This window comes from Amblyomma maculatum, chromosome 1 (genome assembly GCF_055883805.1).
Source record: "Amblyomma maculatum isolate TAMU_Amacu chromosome 1, ASM5588380v1, whole genome shotgun sequence".
Lineage (NCBI taxonomy): Eukaryota > Metazoa > Arthropoda > Arachnida > Ixodida > Ixodidae > Amblyomma > Amblyomma maculatum.
In genome coordinates, this window is record NC_139344.1 from 290,439,840 (window position 1) to 290,458,333 (window position 18,494).

The window sequence follows — 18,494 nt, forward strand, 5'->3', positions numbered from 1 at the left end:
ATCATTCGACTGGCGTCTAGATGCCGACATTGACCGGAAACGACTACGGCTCACCGAGGTCGCCCCCTCGGAGCTGAACCACCATTTCCTGGCTCCTTCAACGCTGTTGTCCTTGTTCTCTTGGTTCTTTTGGGCCTGCCGGTTGTGCGTCGACTTTGAGGACAATATAAAAGGCTTGATGCCGCCTCTCTGGAGCTGCAGTGGAGATGTTCCGTATCCCCCGATGGGGGGAGGTGTGGGAAGGACTGCGACCGGTACCGCAAGAAGCTCCGCGATGTCTCTCCCTCGAAGTTGAGCCACTTGATATGCCGGCCTTGGTGCGGTCCGCGTTGGGCGCTGCTGATCCTTCCTCGCCCTCCAGTAGAGGATCCAGCATTGCTTCGTGCTGGCTGTTGGCGAAGCTTCTTGAGGCGGTTCTGGCACTCCTTTGCACCAGTAAGGTGCGCCTCACCACAGAGCACGCACGTAAGCAAGCAGGTGTGTTCTTGAGGTCGGTCCAGGGTCCAAAATTTGCACCTGACTTAACGATATTTTAATTGACTGCCCCCTAATTACACATGAAATATTTTGAAAAAAAACGAATTGTCTTGCCCTCAGAAATTTACTTAGGTATGTAACCAAGAAAACCTCATGAAAATCCAATAAGAGGTTCTTGAGATATGACTTTCCCTAGCAGCCACACCCTGCAAAAAATTGATTCTGAGTAAACGGCTCTCAAAGGTTGAGAGAACAATAACTTTTTTGTTTCTCAAGTTATCATGATGAAATTTTCAGGACAGGCTCATGACATTAACAAATGAAAAACCACCAAGTTTCATAGAATTGTGCATGCTAGTTCTCAAGTTACAGTAGCATATCAAATTGGTTCGAATAGGTACTTTATATCAGGCCTGGAGAAATTGCTAAAGGCACTGGCTTTGTGCAATTTGTCATGCTCATTTCTAGATAGGTTCCTCAGGGCAAGACAAAGCCCTTTTTCTAAATTTTCTTGCTGAAAAATAGCATAGCACTGGATTTTTTGTTATCAAATCAACAATCAAATTAATTATGAGAAATTCCAGACATAATATTTTGAATACATAAGCTTCCCTTGCCCTCAAAAATTTATTCAGGTACAGTCGCGCCCACTTATAATGGCCCCTCTCAAGACGAACACTCGCTTATCACGAACAAGTCCGGTGCGGCCGCCAAAATATACATTAGGGCTATGGCGGTCCGTCTCGGCTACAACGAACATCTGTGCAACTAGCCGATCGGCTACAGCGAACGCCTTGGTGCCGCATACCACTTTCCACATGCTGGGATCCGTCGATCCTGTGCTCTGCAAGCCGCGACTATCTGTATTCCCGATTCCCCCGCAGCATTTCGCCCAAGGCATGATCGGCGGCACAGATGCAGCAAGCGGCTTCACGGTTTATCTCTCGCGGCAAGCGACTTCCCGGGTTATCTTTCGCGGCATAAGCGCCGAAACGAAAAAAAAAAAAAGCTAGCCAAGTCTGCACTGAACGCGTGTCGCATCTCGAGGCATCGTGAGCGACCACGCAACGTTTAACACGTTGCACGAAACCGTTCTGAGGGCACGACGTGAGATCATAAATCCGGCAATCTCAAAAATGGCGAAAGGCGAACAGAACGCACGAAGTACAAAGCTGCCAACGACAGCAAGCAAAGAGCCGGAGCAGACGACGCGGGGAGGTAGCCGGCGGAGACAGACGCGTCAGCGGCCGCAGCAGCCAATAGTAGTCGCCCGATCCCCCGCGTTCTCGCGGTGCGCGCACTTTGCCCAATCGCAGCCTTGAATTCGAGCGCGGGAAATTTGAAAGCCGCCAAGAGGCTCCCAATCGGAAGCAAGCCACGCCTCGACCATGCCGCCGTAGCCGCCGCCGAGGGTGGCCGAAGAAAGTGCAAGAATTCACAAACAAAACAAGACCAAGATGGCAGCGCTCAGTTCGGCGGGAGAGGAACGGCGCGCGTGCAAAGTTTGGGAATTTTCTACGCTTGCTTGCTGCTCCGCGGCTGCTGGTGCTTGTTAAATAATTTCTACGCCAAGTTTGGCATTGATAATTACAGAAATGCTAGTTTATAAGACATACTACCGGAATATATAATCTTCCAAAAATCGACTGTTTTGCAATTTTTCGGCTTTCAAAGGTCGCGTCCCCCCTTAAACCAGCCAAAAGACACGACACAGAAAAACAAATGTGCGATTCAATTCATGTGAAATTCAAATAACCACCAGAACCACATGCAAGAAATGTCACCTCTCTCAGTCATTTCTTTTTTTTGTAATGTTGCGTTGCACACAGTTTACAGTACTTTCTTCCTGCCAGTTGCGGTACACTGAGGGCACATTTTAACATGGCGATAATTACCACATATAAAATTATTTGCAAAATTTTATTGAGCAGTTAGTAGCTTCACAAGTGTAATTACTAAGGCCAGCAGGTTAATGATCATGCCTCTTTAGTGAGCCAGCAGAGAACACAGTTCAGCACACTGCTTCAGTGCAGTAGCTTAATAACTGTATGATGACTACTCCTGTGTATGCATCATCTTTTTATAAAAAGCATAGATTCTGACCTCAGTGTGCATCTATTTGTGGTATCAAATTTTAGGTATCCAAATGTGTCTTCTTTTGTGGTTGTAGAATGAGAGAAAGAAGACTGCAAGCGGTATGAAAGAACACTGAACAGGGGTAGAGGGTGGGGAGCTTCAGTTCACAAGCCGAGCCAATGTTTCGACAAGTGGACTTGTCTGGGCAGCGCGATCATCACTCTCAGGGCTTTAAATATGCTTTTGCTTCCAAAGAAGAAAAGATAGGGAGGGGAAAGGGAGGAGGGTAGAAGAGAAAAATGTAGGTTAAGGAGTGAAAAAATGATCCTTCGGTATGTACTTCTCGGCCTGGAACCAGTGATCCCGTCACCTGAAAAAGAAAATAAAAAATGGCAGCAGCAGGAAAAACTACAATGCGAGGTAGATGAGAAGCCAGCACCTCAAGCAGGTTCGATGCTAACACACGTTTCCTGAAAGGGGATAGGCATTCCAAAGGGTCCTGATAAGGAATGCATATGCAGGGGAACTTTCTGCAAGAAGGGGAGAAGGACAAAGAAACAATAACAGGTCAAGTGAACCACACCTGCCACGTCCTGAAAGAAAGGGTTCGAGGGGCAACCAAAGTCGGAAGTGATAAGGCTACCGGCCGGGTTTACGCGACGGGCTGAAACCTCGCGTAATATTGCTTACGCAATAAAAGAAAATTTTAAAATAATTCGTGAAGGTACCCCATCATGCCATCCGTATCACTAAGGAGCATCCAGCGAGAGGGCGCACCCAGAAAGCTCAGTTGATGAAAGTGGGGCAGCCATGAATGCATGGTGAGGTGTTGTCCTCTTGCAAGCAATCACCAGGAGCACATCGGGAGTTTCTCAGGGCTCCGTTTTAGGGCCGCTATTATTTTTGGTTTATATTAATAACATTCCTGCTGGTATATCTTCGTGACTATGTTTGTTCGCCGATGACTGTCATGTACAGAAAAATCAAAAGTGGACAGGATTCTCTTGATTTGCACACTGATGTCTTTTTGCACACTGATGCACACTTTTGTCTTGCCTCGTGGGCAATACCTGTATGTTGCCCGAAGGAGAAATAAAAAAAAAAAAAAAAATAGCCAACATTGTTGCATGGTGTAGGAAGCGGAAAATGGATGACTGTCATATACAGAAAAATAAAAAATGAACAGGATTATCTTGATTTGCACACTGATATAGCCAACATTGTTGCGTGATGTGAGAGGTGGAAAATGGAGCTAAATGTGTTCATCCGTCTTTCACAAAAAGAAAAAAATAGACGCTCATTACTATTTGAATACTGATATTGTAACGTAACGTTACACAGAAGGCGCTCTGGCACTCTGGCACCGAAGAACACCAACAACCAGTCAGGTCAGCACAAAAGCGGAGCACCGTTTCGCTTCGTCGTCTGCTCCGAATCGCCCGTTCAAATCTTCGTCGTCTATGAATGGCATGTGTCATTGCCCCCCCCCTTCTTGGCAGCATCGCCTCGGTGCTGCAAATGCTGCTTGATGCGATGAGCTGACATAGTATGCTAGGTTGGTATGGGATACCACAACACAAAACGGAGCGCCATCAGTCTCAAGATTAGTCAGTGGAGCGATTGTGGTAGGGTTTCATCCGGACGACGTGTACAACATCAGTGAACTTGCGTCGTCTGCGGCTTGAGGGAACTTGTGTCGCGGATTCAACTTCGTAAGTAACGTCGCTGAGGCGGCGGAGGACACGGTATGGGCCGAAGTACTGGCGCAGCAATTTTTCAGAGAGCCCACGATGACGAACGGGCATCCAAATCCAGACATAGTCTCTAGGCTCGTAGGCAGCGAAGCGCCGTCTCTTGTTGTAACGGTCAGCGTCTAGTTGCTGTTGTAGGTATATGCGCTGCCTTGCCAGCTGCCGCGCTTCCGCACGCTGATTAAAAGTAGCGATGTCCAGGTCAAGCTCATGTTCGTCGTCGGTGTATACGGGCAGCATTGTATCCAGTGGAGTGGTCACTCAACGGCCAAAGACAAGCTCGAAGGGTGTGAGCCGCGTCTTCTCCTGAAGTGCCGTTTTATATGCGAACTTGGCATATGGGAGGAATTGATCCCAGGTCTTATGCTCTATATCCACGTACATAGACAGCGTGTCGACCAGAGTTCTGTTTAGCCGTTCCACCAAGCCATTAGTTTGCGGGTGGTAAGCCGGGGCCCGTCTATGGCTAGTGTGTGTAAGGTTCAGCACAGCCTTAGTCAGGCGGGCCGTAAAAGCTGCCCCGCGGTCGGTAATAACAGCCGGAGTGCCATGACGCAATACGATGTCGTGGACAAAAAACTCAGCTACTTCGGTGGCAGTTCCATTTGTGAGCGACGCGGTCTCAGCATATCGGGTCAAGTAGTCTGTCGCGGCAACAATCCAACGCTTTCCATTAGTTGACTTCGGGAAAAGACCAAGAAGATCCATCCCCACTTGTTGGAAAGGAGTTTTCGGTGGAGCGATCGGCTGAAGAAATCCAGCTGGTTTCACGGGTGGAGTCTTTCGGCGTTGACAGTCACGGCAGGTTTTAACGTAAGATCGTACTGAAGGTAATAATTTCGGCCAATAATACTTCTCCCGAATTCTTGCAAGCGTACGGCTAACTCCCAAGTGGCCGGCGGACGGTTCGTCGTGACAAGCGCTCAAGATGTCAGGCCGTAGGTGCGTAGGTACTACGAGTAGAAATGTTTCTTTTGATCTTTCAAAATTGCGCTTGTAGAGAACTCCACTTCGTAAAGCGTATTACTGCAAGCCACGACGAAAAACAAGCAGTACTCTACCACCGCGTCCTTCCAGATAATCGATGAGCGGCGCCAGCTCCGGGTCCTTGCGTTGAAGGTCAGCCATATGGGATATGGATATGGTAATGGCCCCAATAAAAGGAAAATCCTAGGCGTTTCCACTGCAGTGGAGTCCAATGGCGCGCGTGATAAGCAATTCGCATCTTGGTGTTTATGTCCCGACTTATAGACAACAGTAACGTCATACTCTTGAAGACGGAGGCTCCAACAAGCTAAGCGTCCAGACGGGTCGTTAAGGCTTGCCAGCCAGCACAAGGAATGATGGTCGCTGACAATACGGAAGGGTCGTCCATACAAATATGGTCGAAACTTTCTGATGGCCCAGATTACCGCAAGGTACTCCTTCTCCGTTGTCAAATAGTTCGCCTCCGATCGTGAGAGTGTTCGGCTTGCGTAGGCGATGGCCCGTTCTACTCCGCCTTGCCACTGAATGAGTACCGCGCCGAGGCCAACGTTGCTGGCATCAGTATGTACGTCGGTTGCGGCGTCTTCATCGAAATGAGCGAGTATTGGGGGTCTGTGTAGGCGGCTTCTAAGCTCCTGGAAGGCTTCTTCTTGATCGTCTCCCCACAAGAAGGGTATGTCTTCTCTGGTTAGTGCTGTCAGTGGTTCAGCTATCTTAGAAAAATCTTGGACGAAGCGTCGGTAGCATGAACAAAGACCTAGAAATCGTCGAAGTGCCTTTTTGTCGGTGGGGCGTGGAAAATTTGACACTGCGGTAATCTTCTCGGGATCAGGGAGAACGCCCTGGGCACTGACAACATTGCCGAGAAAGCGTAGTTCCTTGAAAGCAAAGTGGCATTTCTCAGGCTTGATCGTTGGTTGCGCGCCTTTGAGTGCTTGAAGCACGATGCGCAACCGGTCCAAGTGACGCTCGAAAGTAGGCGAGAAAATAACAACATCATCTAAGTACACCAAGCATGACTGCCACTTCAGACCTGATAAAACCGTGTCCATCATACGTTGGACGTGGCCGGTGCAGAGCAAAGACCAAACGGAAGCACCTTAAACTCGTATAGGCCGTCGGGCGTCACAAATGCAGTCTTCTCTCGGTCTCTCTGATCCACCTCGATTTGCCAGTATCCACTTTTGAGGTCTAATGAGGAGAAGTGCCTGGTGTTGTGTATTCGGTCGAGGGCATCATCAGTCCTGGGCAGCGGATTGACGTCCTTTTTGTTCACATTATTTAACTTTCGGTAATTGACACAGAATCTCAAGGTACCATCTTTCTTTTTGCAAGGACCGCTGACGACGCCCATGGGCTCGTCGAAGGCTGGATCACGTCGTCCGCAAGCATGTCATCCACTTGCGTTTTAATGGCGTCACATTCCTTAGGAGAAACCGGGTACAGGCGCTGGCATACCGGTAACGTGGTCTCATCGGTGATGATGCGGTGCTTGGCGACAGGAGTACGACCGACCTAAAAGCCTGTGGCGAAGTAGTCTGCGAAATCGCTCAGAAGAGCCGAGAGAAGACTCCTCTGATCGGGCCTCAAGTCGGGGCTAATTTTTACGGTTTGCAAAGCATGACAAGGTGCGGCCTCTTCTTTAGGGTTCGCTCCGGCGGTGCATAAACGAGGCAAGGCACTAACATCATGAAGGACGGCAACAGCCGTGTCCTTGGCGAGGTGCCGCATCTCCTTAGCAAAATTTGTCAGGAGGACAGTAGCACAACTGTTCTGGAGTTGTATGAGTCCTCAAGCAACGGCTAATTCCTTCTCGAGTAGTAGCGGAAGGTGCCCATTCGCGATGCCCTCGTAATTCAAGTCTTGCTTTACAAGAACCAGCACACTAGATCGTGCCGGAACCCTCACGTCATCGTCGACTATACACAAAACGTTCAGACCCGTATCTTCGTTTTCAATGCGCGCCACGGCTCGTTTCGTCGAAAAGAAAACGCGCTTCTTTCAGGTCAATGACAGCGCCGTTGGTCTGCAGGAAATCTAGACCAAGGATCAAGTCTTTCGAACACTCAGGAAGCATGATAAATTCTCCGACATACACAAAACCACGGATGCCGACCCGCGTTGTGCACTTGCCTGCAGGTTCAATCAAGTGACTTCCCGCCGTGCGAATTTTCAGGCTGCACCAATGTGTCAAAACTTCTTCAATTCTCGTGCGAGACCACGGCTTATTACTGAATAATCGGCACCAGTATCGAGTAACGCGGTGACATCCATCCACTCCACAAATCGGAGGTAGTATGCCGGATGCTGTCGCTACCTGACACAAGCGAAATCTCGTCGAGTCGGCCTGCCGATGACGGAGGATCTTCACATTTCCCGACATCAGCGACCCTGCCTCCGAAGGCCGCTGGTATTAGTTTTCCCGACTAAGGCAAGGAAGAGCGGCATCGGGAGGAGTTGAGACTTGTCGAACGGTAGCTCGTCGGGGACGTAGACCGACGCTCTTGGTAACCGGACGTGACGGGATACTGTAGCTCTGCAAGGTCACTTACAATCTCAGTAGACCGTTCGGCATTCCGAGGGTAGAGGTCCTCCGAGGCGAAACTCCGCATGTTGACACGGCGGTACGGGCACGCCCGGTAAAGGTGACTGGCTTCACCGCAATGATAGCACAGGGGCCGACGGTCCCGGGGCCGCCATTCTTGACTTTTACGGGGTCACTGGTAGATTGGCGGAGGGGAGTAGCGAGGCTCCATGCGGCTCCATTGCTGGAGCTGCGGCGTTGATACTATGGTCCGACGGGGGAGCCTTATGTAGGACAGACGCATAGATGGGTCTCGCGTCGAATGTCTGGTGGGGAACGTCAGCAACTTACTCAGCTGCCATACGCACCTCGTCCCGGACGACTTCAGCCAGTGAAGGAAAAGATGTTGTGTTGCAAGGCATCCGGAGCGCTTGCAGTTCCTCCCACACGACAGAACGGATGAGATTGCGTAATACGTCCATGTCGCTGCCGACATGCACAGGGGGTGCTTCGGACCCAATGATGTTCACGTCACGGTTGTACTGACTGGCTCAGTGTTGCAGCGTTGTCACCATGGTCGCTGCCTCGCTGAGAAACTCCGCCACAGTATGCGGTGGACTGCGCACCAGTCCCGCGAAAAGTTCTTGTTTAACGCCCCGCATCAGGTGACGCAGCTCCTTATCTTCTGGCGTTTGTGGGTCTGCACGCTTGAAATGGCGTGTCATGTCCTCAAAGAACATACGCACGCTCTCGTTCTGGCGCTGACTTCGCGAGTGTAGCGCAGCTTCTGCTCGCTCCCGGCGGTCGGCGCTAGAAAAAGTGGCTTTCAAATCATGACAGAAGGCTGCCCAGGATGGGAAGGAAGCCTCATGGTTTTCGAACCATGTCCGTGCAGACTCTTCAAGGGTGAAGTACATGTTGTGGAGCTTACGCTCATCAGTCCACCTGTTGTAACGAGCGACTCGCTTGTAGGTCTCAAGCCAGTCCTCGGCGTCTTCGAACACATCGCCATGAAAAGAGGGGGGGTGTTCGCGGCTGATGACATAGGATGTGGGTGGGAAGCCTGCTCTCAGATGTCATTGCAGCAGGTTCTACAGCCGTCTGAGGGTGCGTCGTCCTGGTAGCGGCCGAAAGGGGTCCGAATTCAGGGGGCTCTCCACGTAGGTGGCGGCCGAGGCGTTGATGTACGGGGGTAAGCTCCGTAGTGACAGGTTGACTATGCAGGACTGGATCGATACCCGGCAATGCCTCCACCAGATTTGTAACGTAACGTTACACAGAAGGCGCTCTGGCACTGTGGCACCGAAGAACACCAACAACCAGTCAGGTCAGCACGAAAGCGGAGCACCGTTTCGCTTCGTCGTCTTCTCCGAATCGCCCGTTCAAATCTTCATTGTCTATGAATGGCATGTGTCACTATTATTAATCAGCAATCTGTGTATAAATGTCTGGGTGTGCCGTTATCGACTGATTGTTCCTGGAATGCCCGTGTGAATGAAGCAGTTTCAAAGGCTGCCAGAGCTCAAAATTTCATTCAACGGAAATCTTCACTGCTTATCTGCTATTCGTTGAACTGATTTTAGAGTCCCTCACGAGAAAACCTTGATAGAGAAAATAGTGAGAATACAGAATAGAGCGGCAAGGTTCGTTCTGGGGCGGTGCAAATGAAAAGAGAATGGGAAGCGCTCTTTGTGCTTGAAATTGATTTTTAGAATATATCTCTACAGGACTGACATTAATAAGGATATTTATTTTAAACAACCGCACTATGTATCTAAAAGGACTGATCATGACTTCAAAATTGGAGAATACTGGATGAACCTTTATGCTAATACCTTGTTTTGCCAAACCATAACAGAGTCTCGTGGACAAATGAACATTTGTTCCAAGCTTTAACTCCTCTGCTTATATGGCCTTGGGCAAAGCGGGGTATCCCTGAATAAAGCACTCCTTAAAAATTATCTTTAAAAATATAGGGTCCACGCAGAGCTTTTAAATTTTACTCGTTACAAAGTCCACCTCTGTGGATTTGTTGCATTAGTATGTTGCCATAACTACTGTTTGATGGTTCCTTTTAGAATATTGCTACAAAGATGATGAAGCGGGCAGTGGCGCGGGGCGGAGCGCTCGTGCCAGGCCCGCAGGCCATTAAAGCATATTTCATCGTCATGTCATCGTGTCGTTCTGTTTCTGTTATGTCGCCGTGTTCCATCGCTTGTCATGCCACCACGTAACATTTGGTTGGAGGTGCGGTTCATTCCCGTCTTTGCCTTGCACCGTCGAAGCCAACCGTAAGCCGGGTCCATCTGCCGAGAGCCCGTAGAGATCGCCGCCCAGCTTTGCCCCAGCCCTTTGTGCTCAGACCCGACCAACCGCTCTCGTCATCCCTGTCCCCAGCCCTGACTACAACACACGACGACCAGGAAGAGCCCAAAGCTGACCCGACCGACCCCACGGCGAGGCGACCTCACGACCACTAGAGCGAAGACAGCACCCCCGCCCAAGCCGTTCGGCATGTCCATGAGCCTTGGCCTTCGGCAAACGATTGGACCTAATGCTCCGGGGCAGGCATTCATCGCATCTTCGCATTCATTGTGGTGTCCAGCGTTTCATGTCCTAATCCTTAGTCTGTGTTCATCATCGCTTCACGCATTGGACTTCTAGCAATCGATCGGGACGATCGCTCAGTGGCCCCGGGTAGTGCTACGAAAATGACGAAGCGGGCAGTGGTGCGGGGCGGAGCGCTCGCACCTGGCCTGCTGGCCAATAAAGCATATTTCATCGTCATGTCATCACGTCATTCTGTTTCTGTTTTGTCGCCGTGTTCCATCGCTTGTCATGCCACCACGTAACAATATATTTAGGGAGGTCTATGGAAGAAATTACGGTCTGCGCCAGGAGCCATACGGCCTTAGTGAGTGCCGTAATGCCTAGCTGTCTGATGGTCCTTTGTTGGATGAGGTCTGAAATGCAATCGACCAATGTCATGAAGGTTTTGGTGGAGGTATGCACCACAACATGAAGAGCAGCCTTGTAGAGGGTGTGAAGATCTTGGGGCATTTGGCCTGGGCAAAGTAGGGTGTGGAACAAGTTGAGGGCATGTGGAAGTTGACAGGCTTGCTTTTTGTCAAAACCCTTGCTGAACTGGGTGAGTGAGCGAGTGGTGAACAGTGACGGCAGAAATTAGATTTTTTTTACAGGGTGAAGACTTACTGAGACAAGTCAGATAGGGTCTAGGTGAAAGATGATATATTGTGTGTTGGTGGGGAGAAGGAGAAGCTCACTATGCCAGTTTGAGGTCTGATATGAAATGAGGTTGAGCTCACATTACAGAATTGTCTCCTGGTGGTGCAGGGTGCTCGTCTACTGTACCCAAGGATACGGGATCAAATCCCGGCTGCGGTGGCCACTTTTTGATGGAGGCTAAAAGCGAGGTGCTCTTGTGCTGTGTGATGCCAGTGCATGTTGAAAGAACCTGAGGTGGTCAAAATTTCCGGAGCACTCCATTGCGGTGTCTCTCGCAGCCTGAGTTGCTTTGAGATGTCAATCCCATATACTAAACTAGACCGGAGGCTTATGTTGTTGATGTAGAAATAGGTGGTAAAGGACTTGCAGAAGTTGGTGCAGAAGCTGAGCCATGCTAATGTTGAATAGTATGGTGTACCCTGAATCAGTGGGATTGGGAGGGTGAGTGTGTTTAGGTGGAATAGGGCTGTGTACGCTTCCCTTCAAAGGTTCTGAGCCAAAAGGATTACCTAGCCAAAACAGCGCACACAGGAAAGAGACAGGTCTGCTTCTCTGTTTTTCCTGGATGCATCTTTTTGGCCAGGTAATCCTTTCTTCATGCATAGCACCAACTAGCCCAACAACGTGTTCTGTTGTTCTGAGTCACATGTGATCCCTACTTAATGCATAGTGATAGGAGTGCACTTGCACAACTACCACATGCAGCACAATCTCAGTGCCTGTTTTCAAAGAGGGAGAAGAGAAAAAAAAAATTTGATTTTGACAACTTGTAGCAGTGGATACGTCTTTTATATGAATGCATCCATTGTGTTATGCTTGGTTTATATGATGGGTTTGCATGGCCCCCTTGGAGTTGTAATGCATTTGTATGGGATCACTGATTGTAATCAAGGGCTGCTGCCATTTTGTGCAACAGATAGAAGCATGTAATCCACTTCAGCACTGAGTATATTTTTCAAGTGAAAGCTTCACTACGCAATGTATCAGCCAACTTGGCAGGCCACTTGACCTAATGAGCCAGAGGTCACAGTATTGCCATATAAGTTAACCCAAAAAGGTGTCTCTTGTAACCAAAAATTCCTATCAACTCGTATGTGTGACAGTTTAGATTCCCTTATCTAAATTCTGTTCTGTATTAGTGACTTGTTTTGTTGCAATATGTCAGGAACCAAGAAGGAATGCCTCCTTTTGACTGGGAAGTCAAAATGTCCTTATTGTTTCAGCCACTGTCATCACATTCCTGTGTGGCTGAAACAACAGGGACATCTTGACTCCTCAGTAAAGAGGAGGCACTCCTTCTTGGTTCCTGACATATTGCAACAAAACAGGACACTGATATGGAACAGAATTTAATTAAGGGAATCTAAACTGTCGCACATACGAGTTGGTACGAGTCAGCTGCATTGCATGAGGGTACCTGGGTTAATTGTGTCTTTTATAAATAGTGAAATAATTACTTTAGGGACCTGGAAAAGTTGCCCTTAGTAACAGAGTGTCTCTTGTAACCATGTCTCTCGTTTGCAATGTTGTTAACATGGCAAACATAGGAAAACCAACCAAACCATTTTCAAGTATCTCTTATAACCGATTGTCTTTTGTAACCATGTCTCTTGTAACGAGATTTTACTGTACCACATATGGTGTACCGCCACCTGGCTTTGACCTTTGACCGCAGATACAGCATCATGTGTTCCCTCTTGTAGAGTTGACGGCATCCTCGACTCCAGAGTCTTGGAAATTTACGGTAGGGGACTGGCTTTTTGGACTCCAATTGCTTGGAGTTCGGAAAATGCGCGATATTTCGGACGTCATTCTGGAACCGGCACGTGCCCCATAGGAATGTGTACGTTTTCACAACTGAAACTAATGCGTAAGCATTAAAGGGGCACAGTGACATTCGTTAAGTCGCTATTTCCAGCCAGCTTTAAACCTTGCCGACGTCAGTTTGAAAAGAATTATAAAAATCAGCACGCGGAAACGAGAGTTATTCGGTTTATAAAATTCTAAATACAAGAAAAAAGAAAGCGCGTCTTAGCCGGTGTGAGAGGGAGCTCCTCTCCCATTTCGTTTGCCCAGTGCTCGAATCGGCGGAACCTATGAGAAACGCAGCTGTCTGCTGACTTATAGGAAGCTATTCACTGTGGTTGCCTGTCGAACTCAACCTGTAGCCGCGCTTTTTGGCAGCATTGTTACCGTGGTAACGAGCCATGCGAAGCCGTGCTATGAGGACCAGCTTCTGCCCAAAGCTAGCCTAGCACACCAGACGCTGCTGCACACCATCTTTGTGGGGGTGTCGACGAGGTGGACCCTACTGTCAGCAAATCTGCATTGCCGTTTTGGTGTTCTGCCGGCGTCCATCGTAGATCACTCGAGCGCTACTCCCCCTCCCCGAGAAGTTTGCAATCAGGCACAGTAAAAAGGGAGCGGGGAGTAGAAGAAAGTTAGCTCAAGAATGAGTGCGAAAGGTGGAGACGGAGGAGTGGCATGCAGGACCTAAGGCGAAGCCTACACTAGACCTGTACAGGGCCAGCAAGGAGGTCATCTGCCGGGAATGACTATATGGCAACTCCCTGGGCAGTGGCCTGCTGGCGGAAGCCCGCTGCGGAGTGCTGCAGACTCGGGTGTGGCGAGCGCGCTTCACGAGTGAGCTCAGCACAACTTGTGCCATCTGTGGAGCGTCAGCAGAAATGATCAGCCACATGATTTGGATTTTGCACTGGTTTTGCCAACCTCCGAGATCTGAATGTTGTCAGCTGCATTGGCTTTGTATTAACTCTATGTGAATTAGGATTTGAGGAGCCTGCAGGGGTGGAAACCACAGAGTGGCATCTCGAATTCTTGTGGCAGCGGGGAGTCTTGCGACCGCGGAGGCGGTTGGCGACGGCTATGTGACTTTGCTTGTGATCGTAGCGCCTGGACAGCTAACTTGTGGCCACTTTTTTTTTCCCCCCGCTGCGTCAGGTGGCAGCGGCGACCCACTACAAAGGACAAAGCCACCATCATTACAGCAAACAGACGCTCCTCCGCGCATGTTGACAACACCGCATTTACCTGAGTTTACTGTCCCTATCTTTACAAACACTTCAAGAACCCACACGGAACTAAAACACCTTTCATTTGTTTACTGCATAGTAACTTGAAGATTATTTGATTGTAAAATTTAAAGTGCGGGCTCAACCAATTAGCAAAAGAGCACCCAAGCAAGAAGGAAACATCATATCCGTCAACGAATTTCGCCGTGTGTCACTCACATCGGTGCCAAAACTGATTATTGAAGCGGATTAAAATATTAGGCTCTGCGATTTTGCCGTTAGGATTGTGCTTTGGGGCATTGGGAGAGTGTAAAGAACCTAGAGGCCGGCTGGAATTAGTGGTCTGGAAATCGTCACGGCGCCCTTTAAATTTGTATGTGTGAGGTTTGACATTGCCAAAAGTGTACACGATTTCGTCCTAACTGAATGAGTTACCAAAACACGAATGATTGTGCTACATAGAGGATGAAAAAAATCTCATCTGGGAAGGTCATATGAGTAGAATTGAGTAATTAGGCAATTAATTATAGCCAGAAATATGAATCAGACTTCGAAATAGCCATGCAGAGTAATGGCGATGTCCAGATTTGACTTCACACTTCCGGTCACGTGTTATGTGGCAAGGGTCATGTGACCGGATGTGTGATGTATGAGTAAAATTGAGTAATTAGGCAATTAATTATAGCCAGAAATATGAATCAGACGTCGAAATAGCCATGTAGAGTAATGGCGACGTCCAGATTTGACGTCACCCTTCTGGTCACGTGATATGTGGCAGGGGTCATGGGACTGGAAGTGTGATGTCTGCAGACGTTTCATGTGACTGCAAGTTGGGTATTCTAAAAAAAAAAAAAAAAAATGAGTGAAATAATCAGAAGATGTGTAAAGTGTCATTTAATTGAAGCAAAAAGAAAACAAAATTTCAAGAGTACTGCAGAATCTGCAGTGGAGAAATGCGAAAGTCTGAGGGTTGCTTTGCATACAGTACATCACGCGCCCCTTGTTGAACATAGCCAGCATTCGTTTGAACGGATCAAAGTTCACTGGCATTCTATAATTGGTTTACAGGAAAGGAAAGGTACAGTATCTGTCACTCACAGAATCTCACGGACAAATCACGCATCAATGAGATTTTTACCATGAGCATAGAAAGGGTTTTGCCTTAAAGGGGCGCCGTGATGTTCACCAGACTCCTAAATTCCAACTGACCTCTTGGTTCTTTACACCTTCCCGATGCCCCGAAGCCCAATCATAACGGCGAAATCGTAGCGTATAATATTTTAAGCCGGTTTTATAATCAGTGTTCTGGCGCCGATGTGAGTGACACGCAACGGTGAAGTTCGTTACCAAATATGACCTTTCCTTTTTGCTTGGGCCACTCGGGCGCTGCTTCACTGATAGGTGGAGCACGCACATTAGATTTTACAATCGAGTGTTCTTCAATAAAGGTGTTTTATTTCCGCATATGTTCTTGAAGTTCTTGTAAAGATAGCTTCACTCCCGCGGGCTCCTCGAATCCCAAGGCAGCTGACAACGTTTGGATCTCGGAGGTCGGCAAAATCGCTGGACAGTCTAAAATCACGTGGCTGATCGTTTCTGTCGACACTCCACAGATGGCACAAGTTGTGTCGAGTTCGCTCGTGAAGCGCGCTCGCCACAGCCGAGTCCGCAGCACTCCACAGCGGGCCTCCGCCAGCAGCCCACTGCCCAGGGAGTTGTCATATAGCCGTTCCCGGCAGATGACCTCCTTGCTGGCCCTGTACATGTACGTGATAGCCTTAGCTCCTGTACGCCACTCCTCCGTCTCCGCCTTTGCATTTTCGTTCTCAAACTTTCACACAGGTAGCACTCGAGTGATCTACAGCAACACCAGCAATAAACGCCAGAGGAACGTCAAAACGGCGTTCCGGCTAGTTCCGCCATAATGGCAAAATCGTCAGCGTAAACAAGGGCTGGAATGCGAGACCCAACACCTTAGCAGTCATGCAACACACGTGGTTGCTGTTACCATAGTAACGAAGCTGCCAAAAAGCGCGGCTACAGGTTGAGTTGTACAGGCAACCATGGTGGATAGCAGAAAGCTGCATTTCTCATAGGTTCCGCCTAAAGCGTGGTTCACATGCAAGCGATTGAGCGAACAGTGGCACGGCGCTGCGAAGCTTTTCGCGAGGCTTCGTTTCACACGCGTCGCGATTGCGCGATTTTCATCGCTGCGAAAACCAACGTTGCTAGTAAACAACGCACACTCGCAGTCGGTTTTGGTGTCTTGCAAGAACGAACAAGCTCAGTTTTAAATACGATTTCGTCACTTCTTCTAAACATTTATATAAATAAATGCAAATCTTGCGTTTTAAGAATTAAATCATGATTACTTTTTATTGTTTATATACATTTTTTCCAGCACCACCAGCAGCACGCGAGGAAATAAACACAGCCTCATTCCCAGGGTTTCCTGCGCAAGTTTCGCACTGGTCACGTGGCAACGCGCGGCCGTCTCATTGGTTGACAAGCAGTGCTGCCGCTCGTTCGCGGCGATGGGATTCCAACTATCTAGAACCTCGCCGCTCGCGCCGCAAAAGCTGCCCCCGCCGCTCCAAGCAGGTTTTTGCGCCGCCGCGGCAGAAATCGCTAGCGTTTTCGCTTGCATGTGAAACAGGCTTAAGTCGGGCACTGGGCGAGCGAAATGGGAGAGGGGCTCCCTCTCATCATCATCATCATCAGCCTGACTATACCCACTGCAGGGCGAAGGCCTCTCCCATATTTCTCCACTTAACCCGGTTCTGTGCTAGCTGCATCCACTTGACCCCTGCGAACTTCTTAACCTCATCCGCCCACCTAACTTTCTGCCGCCCCCTGCTACGCTTTCCTTCCCTTGGAATCCAGTTTGTTACCCTAAGCGACCATCGGTTCTCCTCGCTTCGCACTACATGTCCTGCCCATGCCCATTTCTTCTTCTTAATTTCCACTAGAATGTCGGTAACTTGAGTTATTTCTCTGACCCACTCTGCACGCTTCCTATCTCTTAATGTTACCCCTATCATTTTTAGTTCCATAGCCCTCTGGGTTGTCCTCAACTTAAGTAGAACTCTCTTGGTTAGCCTCCACGTTTCAGCCCCATAGGTGAGTACAGGTAAGATGCAACTGTTTGTATACTTTCCTCTTTAGCGATACCGGTAGGCTGCTAGTCATAATCTGTGAGTGCTTGCCAAATGCGCTCCATCCCAATCTTATTCTTCTTGTTATTTCCTTTTCATGGTCCGTATCTGCGGTTACTACCTGTCCTAAGTAGACATATTCGCCTACTACTTCCAGTACTTCGCTACCTAATGTAAACTGCTGTTCCTTCCCGAGGCTGTTGAACATTACTTTAGTCTTCTGCATATTGATTTTCAAGCCTATCTTTCTACTTTTCCTGTCTAGGTCACCAATCACTATTTGCTGTTCATCCCCCGAGTTGCTTAGCAAGGCAATGTCATCAGCAAATCGCAGATTACTGAGGTATTCTCCATCTACCCTTATCCCTAACTGCTCCCATTCCAAGTCTCTGAATACTTCCTCTAAGCGAGCTGTGAATAGTAGTGGGGAGATCTATAGTTTCCTTGCCTAACACCTTTCTTCATGGGTATTTTGTTACTTTCTTTATGCAGAACTATGGTTGCTGTGCCGTCACTATATTTATCTTCCAGCACTTTCACGTACGACTCGTCTACCCCCTGAGGGTGGCCAGTTCTTCTAGCACGATATCCCCCCCGTACTTCAGCAAATCTGTAGTTATCTGATCCTCTCCAGCTGATTTCCCCCTTTTCATAGTTTCTAGTGCTTTCTTGACCTCGTCCTTCGTCACTGGTGGAACGTCTGACTGATTTTCTCTACCGCCAATCTCGTTACGGTCCTGATTTCTTTGGTTACTGTAGAGATCTGTATAGAACCGCTCGGCTACTTTGACTATCTTGTCCATATTCGTGATGACGTTGCCCGCCTTGTCCCTTATCGCATACATCTGGTTTTTGCCTATACCGAATTTCTTCTTTACCGCTGTAAGGCTTCCCCCGTTCTTTACAGTATGCTCAATTTTCCCCATGTTATACTTCTTTATGTAGGCCACTTTGCGCATACTGATTAGCTTTAATATCTCTCCCAGTTCTATCCAGTCTGTTGGGTCGGAGGCTTTCATACTTTGACGCTTCTTAATCAAATCTTTCATCTCCTTAGATAGTTTACCAGTACTCTCTCTAACTATCCTACCGCCTACTTCTACCGCACATTTAGTAATGATATCTCTGAAATTATTGTTCATTGCTTCCAGGGTAGTGTCGCCATCCTCGTTTAGAGCTGAATATCTATTCTGTAGCAAGATCCTGAACTCTTCTGCCCTCCCCCTCACCGCTAATTCGTTGATGG

The 18,494-nt window shown here is 48.5% G+C and overlaps 1 protein-coding gene across 1 annotated transcript in view; it reads left to right on the forward strand.

The window, feature by feature from the left end:
• Positions 1 to 18,494, forward strand: part of Tnks (tankyrase) — a 334,637-nt gene that overhangs the window by 256,859 nt on the left and 59,284 nt on the right. The gene's annotated exons all lie outside the window — the stretch shown is intronic.